This window comes from Eretmochelys imbricata, chromosome 3, assembly GCF_965152235.1.
Source record: "Eretmochelys imbricata isolate rEreImb1 chromosome 3, rEreImb1.hap1, whole genome shotgun sequence".
In the NCBI taxonomy this organism is placed as follows: domain Eukaryota; kingdom Metazoa; phylum Chordata; order Testudines; family Cheloniidae; genus Eretmochelys; species Eretmochelys imbricata.
The window spans coordinates 81,382,777-81,389,942 of NC_135574.1; positions in this window are offsets into that span (position 1 = coordinate 81,382,777).

Here is a 7,166-nt window from a genome sequence, read left to right on the forward strand (position 1 = left end):
TGCCTAAGGAAGGGCTGTCAGGAGAGGGACTCTACTGACTTATTTCAAGTTGGCTCCAAATGCTTTAGGAATTAATTAATATTAATGGAGTAGCTGTTTCCTGCATTCAGCTGATACAATCCACACTCTAGGTTTTGTTTTGTTTTGTAAAGGATAACCTAGACTCCAGTTTTAACACTTATTCACATTAATACAAGGACGATAAGCTAAAGTTAAACAGACAGAGACCCCTGAGTTTGTGAGGTCGGCCTCTAAGAGTTCTGGAATTTAGTGTTATATTTTACCTATAGAGTGTGGAAAATCTTGAGTGAGGCCTTCAGGGCAAAAAGAAAAGGAGTACTTGTGGCACCTTAGAGACTAACCAATTTATTTGAGCATAAGCTTTCGTGAAGGGCAGTTTGTGAAGAGGTAGGAGAGAGGATCTGCTAGATATTTTACCAGATGAAATTGTTGTGGGGTAGAAACCAGCTCTGTGTGGGTGAGTGAAAGATCATTATCAAAATGATTTTAAGGGATGCTGACCTTGAATGTTCTAAAGACAGAAATAATATTGCCAACTTCGAGTGTTCAAAAACCATGTCAGGGCCTAAAAGAACTCATGAGATTGGCTGAAAAGTCTTAAGGGTTGGTTTTGTTATGTTTTGTTTTTATGTGGGGGTCTTTCAACATTCTTCTTTGAGTCATTAGCATTCACATTTTCAAACTTTGCTCTGCCACAGGAGGGCTAGAAGCATACTTTAAAAAAATCTAAGAGTCTCGTGTAATAACATGATATGGGGCTTTAAGCAAAATGCCAAATATCATGAGACTCAGGATTAAATTGTGAGAGTTGGCAACACTGTGAAAGGACCTTTCTGATCATAGTCCGACTTCCTGCAGAATGCAGGACGTAGATTTTATTCAGTCATTCCTGCATCTAGTCCAACAAGAACATCTCCCTTTTTTTTTTAAACTTAGACAGGAGTTGTACCATCTATTTCAGAGGAAAAGAATAGTCTAGGCAAGGCATTGTCTGGTAATGACAACAAAATAAGCAAGATAGTAGATACAAAGAGCATCTCTGAAGCCCACATAAATACCCACAAGTTTGGCAGCTAAGATTGATATGGTGATTTGAATTGTCAGTGTGCGTCTGCTCCGTTTGTTGAGCCTAATGAAAAGTAGAGTTTAATCATGGGTGTGCCAAATTGAGCATGATTAGCTGTTATTGCAGATTAGTGCATTGTCTGGAGCTTCAGAATTATTGATCTAGGTGCTGTGTTCTGATGTTTTCCTTGCCCTCTACACTAACCCTCCTCAGTGTTTAGAGGAGGGGAAGAGGAGGAGGAAAGAGGTCCAGATGGGAAGAAAACAGGTCCTGAAAAGACCACATAGGAACTAGGTCAGGTACTCTGGAGATTAAAGAAGCATGCTTCATCCCTGTGTGCAGGAGGCAGGGGCAAGTAGCATACAATTACGAGGAATTAGAACAGCAACAAGTAGTGCAGATTTATCGGCTTTAATTGTCTATTGTCAGGACAGAGCCCTTGTAGATCAGGCCGCAGCCAATGCCTTAATACCTCTAATGGACTCTCTATTGTGGGATTATCTCTCTTAAGGACAATGTCTTTCTTTAAAACTAGTGCTTGTTTTTTTAAAAAAAACATAGCTTCAGCCCTTGGTTTTTCTCTTTGATTCGTTGCATTCTGCAGGAAATAGCTGAGAGCCTCGTGTTGCTGTTCTGTCAGCAGCAGTATTCCTTTAGGGGAACTGAGAGATACCTATTGAACATTAACCCCCTTGTTCCACTTACTTCGAAGAGTCCCATCAGGAAACAATAGCCTGTTGATAAAGAGCAGATAAGCAAGGACACATGGCTTAAGAGTCTCTCTGCTCTCTCTATTCTAAAAGCTTTCCTGGGTTTTGCAAAGTAAACATTACAACATTTAAAGAAGGATAAGGTGTCAACTATTTGTTGTGTTTAATACAAGATGAATTCTTCTTCCCTCCCCACCCTGCACACATCAAGTACACAAGAATGAATAGACTGTCACTTTACCACTGTTGGATATGAAGAGGCAACTATATGCTTTATAGTGAATAGCAAGTGCAAGTCCATCTTTTTCAGAGCCCTAGTTGCCATTCAATTTTTAGCATATAGTTGCAACTTCAGATCCCTTCAGCCATAAATGAGTTTATTTCTACTTTAAGCTCCTTTACGGTGTGTATTTTTTGTTTTGTTAACCTGTTTTGAAACATACTCTGTGGGCCAGATCCACAGCTGTATAAACTAGCATAGCTCTATTCACTGCAAGAAGAATGGATCTGGCTTTTTTTCTCTAATGTGTCTGTCCCCACAGTATCTGGCTGCCTACGCACTAGTTTAAATAAAAGCAAAATTAAGCAGGAAGGAAAACTAGGGTCTGTCACACTGGTTCAAGTCACTCTTTCTTACTTACTTACTGGGAGCGGTGTGCGATGGATCCTGAAAAAAATCATAAGCTTAACGTTAGGAAAAAAGCCTTGCTGGGTTTAGCATATGCCTTATGCCTACTCTCCCAAGACAGTCATCCCCCAGTATATGTGCTCCCTCTGAGAAGCTCCCACATGTATGATGCCTCCTCTGTGATACATCTTCCCTCCCTTATGGGATATGGAGGTAGGTCCTTTCATTCAGTCCTTTTTCTCCTCCTTCTCTCCCTCACCACCCAGAATTCTATTTCCCTCTACCCACCCTAAAACTAAAAGAGATGTCATATGGCATGGTCTCTCCTGAGATTTCTTCCCCAACACCCTCACCCTAATCTGCGGAAGGGAAAACTAGAGAGGGGGATAGTCTCTTCCAGCCCATCTTCTTGCCCTTCCAGTGCACCCACATCAGATAGACACAAAGGGGTTGCCTTTCACAGCTAATTCTTTCCCTCCACTAGGAAAGAGATGTACAAAAGTAGCCCCATTCAGGCTGATCTTTCCTCCACTGAAGGTCCCTGAGGCATTGATTCTGGCTTTTTTCTGCTTCAAGAGAGAGACCTTTTCCCATAAGTGGTTGATGAGAATTGTTTTGACTTGATCCTAAGTAATCTGCACAATATTTGGTTTTAATAAAGCCCAAGTGAGAACAAAAAATAATAAAATATTTTCATTTTTTTAAGGGGGATTTTTAAAAACAGGTGGAAGAACACTGAAATAAAGAGAGATTCAATCTTGCACCAAGCTACAACTGAGAGCATACCCAATAGTGTTTCTCTATTGCACTGCAGAGTCAGAAATAAAGGGGAAGGAATTTGGAAGCCTTACAAGGTAATGACCAAGGTGCTCTGTAATTAAAGGCCATCCCTGAAAGCTGTATATATTAATTCAAAAGCCTCCCAGCTACAATACACACCACCCTAAACTTCCTGGCAAAAACACTCCATGTAGATTTAAATTAAATTTAATTTATCTCCTTGTAGGCAGCATCACACTGAAGTAGTCTAGGACATAGAAAGAGCCTCTTTTAGATCCTATTTAAAGCCTATAAGTGTGCTTCTGCAAGGTCAGGACAGTATGCAGTGTGAGCACCAGGTTTTAATGTTATCGACTGCAAATTTCTCTGCATGGTGACCACTTCTCTTTTCTTTGTATCAGCTTCTGGTCAGGTTTTCAAAAATGCAGGTAAAACTGAGTGGGAAAACTAAGAGGAACAGCAACTTGAATATAGAAAAAATCCTTCTTTGGGCCTTACTTCTGAAGTGATTACTAAGAAAGGTGTAGTGGTCCAAAGACCTCAGTTATTTTCTTCAGAGTAATGGCCACAGTTGGTCACCAAATGTTTACTGGTGTGAAGATGTCTATATACAGGAAGAGGGAAATGGGGTTGGGTCTGATTATTACTATTGATGTGGTCAATCTGCCCCTGACCTTGTTTGGGTAAGGAAGGGGAAGATGTGAAAATGAGACTGTGCTTTAATCTCTTGTGTGCATTATTATCTCCCCTCCAACTTCCTAAAGAAGTTTATTCCACTGGAGCCAGCTTCTCAGACTCATTCTCCCCTCCCTCCTTCTTTCCTCTACACTTACACAATCTCACAGGCATAGAGAAAATAACGCAGCAGCTGAAGCTGAGTAGCATCAGTTTGTTGTTGAGCTGAAGTGGTGATAGCATCAAAGGAAATGGATGGGGATTTCTGAGATCAGAGCTGTTAGGGCCATTCATGATTTGTTGCCAGGCTGAGAGAGGCTGCAAGAGAGATCTGCCTGAGAAATGCTGATTAATAAGGTAATTGAGGTTTTCTATGAGCGAGAGGGGGAAAAAATGAAAATATGACTAAAAATGTTCTTTTTGAAATGAACATTTTGAGATTGCAAATTCCAGACAATAGCAGCAGCTACTGCTATGAACGATTTCTATACAAAAGCAGCAAACTGCCAGTCGAATAAGATGTCTTTTTATGTGTCTCTGTAGGGAGGAAGGTCAGAAGGTCAGTGTCTATTTTTTTTTTCATGGTAAAGTTTCCTCATGCTTGCTACTTTAATACAGAATCTTTACTGTTCGTCTTTATGTCCATCTCTGCTTTCCTTAACATGAGAAGCTTATTTAGTTTTATTCCCGATCATTAGAACAAGACCTACATGAAAGTGAAATCCCATCTCCTAAACTACTGTAGTTCTGCTCTCAGGCCTTTCTTCGCTCTGCTAAAACACCTGGAGCTAATTTCAGGGTTGCTTTGCTGAGTGCCACAAAACTATTTGAAGTGCGTACGCTCCATAAATTCCAGCCTGCTCCATCATCTCTGAAGATGGATTAAAACTGAGTTGGATTGGTGGCATCCTCCTATCATCCAAATAAATATTTGGTTTGATTCAAACAATCTTCTTCCTCTTCCTCACTGAAAAAGTAGCCTCATTTCCTTGAGGCAGACTTACCTGTCCCCGGTTTTCTTTTACTTTAAGTTGATCAGCCCTTGAATTGTGTGTGGGTTACCTTGTAACACACAGGGGTTTTTTTTTTTATGCTGATAAGGAAGTGAAAACACTGAAACATCTGCATCTCAGAGTGAGACTATTTTGTGTGCGTGTGTGTGCGTGTGCAAAAGAACCACTTCAGTATGACTACATTGTTTTTCTGCTCTATGTGGTGTGACTCAGCATCAGTTAATTAACCCAATCAAGTAGGCCGGATTTCTCTTCTTCCTGTTTCAGAGCTTTCCTAGACCTCATTTTGGATGTGCCTTGGTTATACCCTATATATCCAATTACATTTATACCCATCAGCACCAGTGCCCTTGCCACTTTCTTGTGGAATTACACACTGGTAGCAGTTAAGCCAGGACACTCGCTCACAGCAGTTGCCCTACTTACATCCAGTGGCATGAGCCCTTCTGCATTAGAACATGCGGAAGGTCTTTACACAGATATACTATTCTCAGCATTGCAAAACCTAGAGAGGCAAATAATCCTTTCCACCCTTCTTTTTATCAGCAGGAATGGGGTGGGGTGAGGGTGAGAGGGAGGTGTGTACACACTTGAGAGAGCTAGCCATCTGATTTCACAAAACAGTATTTTTCTGAAAAGAAATATGAAACATCCGCATAGGCCTAAACATATAAATGTGTGTTTGTGGGGGGAGGGGGAAGTAAAACATGCTGCATCCTTAGTAAGAGGAAAGAAATTATAAATATGTCTGCAGATGTGAGGCAAGAAGGAAAAGTAGGAGACTTGCCCTTCAGTGAGCCAACTGGTGTTTGTAATAGGGTGGCTGACTATAAATGGAATTGTGCATCATTGTTTCTCCAATCTGGAGGATTCCTCACTGAAGAGACAGGACCACTTGAAGGAAGTAAGGCATCTGGTTGTTTTGTAATGAGAAGCAGGAATGCTCTTAATAATAAACAAACAGGACATTGTATGCCATCATCACAGGATGTCCTTCCTTCAGTCACACATTGACTTGGAGAGAAGGAAAAAATTGACGAGGGCTCAGGGCCCACTAATGACTATACCAATCCTTCTTCCACTAGCAGCGCACTCCCGTTGAATACTGTCTCATACAAGCTTAATGCTGACTCTTTTTTTTTTTACATATTGTACTTAAAATTTGGTGCATGAATGTTTTTTTACTATGTGTTGTTTTGTAGGTATTTAATAAGCTTCCCCATTTATTACTTAGGGTGGAGGAAGCCACTATCTTTTTTTAAATTGATGTATTTTTCCTAACTTCCTTACTAAATATCAGTGTAAACAGATTTAAACGTAGAATTAACTTGTAGCCCTCACTTTTGTAAGAAATCATTTAAATTCCGAGACTCCTGAATTGTATCAAATAAAATACCATAGTTGTTTAGATTTATTTGTTGGAAGCTTTAAATGATATTTTTATATTCTCTAACCTGGAAACGACTTTTTAATTGTTAGTTTTATGGCACCTCTTTTTTTAATTAATGGGAAAATTAGCTGTGTCCTTCAGACCTCACAGTTCAAAATAGTGGTGTAAATTTCTAGTAGACACTCAACGAGACAGCCATAATAATACGAAAGTCATATGTGTGCTTCATGTGGAAGTAAGGCTGGCTCCAGGGGAATGCTTATATCCATATGTAGTAAGAGGAAAAACTCTGTGAAATGTTGTCAGAAAGAAAAAAATTCCCCTTGGCTAATCTCCATATGAGTTACAGGTATAGCCCCACCCCCTGCTTTTGGCAGCCATGACTGTGAGTAAATCAAATGAGTGGCTGAAACAGGGAGGGGAAAGGAACAGGCTGCTTAGTTAACACAGAGACTGAAAGTATTGTAACACTCAGCCCTCCAGTGTTTCTGAGAGGCAAAAGCAGTAAGTGCAGCAGCACCTGTCTGACAGAGAGAGAGAGAGGCACAAGCAAAAGGAGTTAACTCTCTAGGTGTGAGTCAGTCTTACTCTAACATACCCAGTGGAAGGAAGAAGAAATGTTTACTCGGTAGATATGAGCGAGACTTATCTTAAACGTGGAGCTTCTGTTTGGAAACATTTGTGGACTCTACCTTGGTAAGGAACTTGATTCCTTTTTCCCCCCCTGGATCTATTATTGACATTTTAGTGCTGTGTTAATCAATATATTAATCTAAACACTTAGAATAAATAGCAAATGTTTCTTGTTAGCCTTTTCTGCGTTGATTTGGAAGACCTAGATATTAACCCTTTCACTTCTAGATATAACTGTCAGTTCACTGGA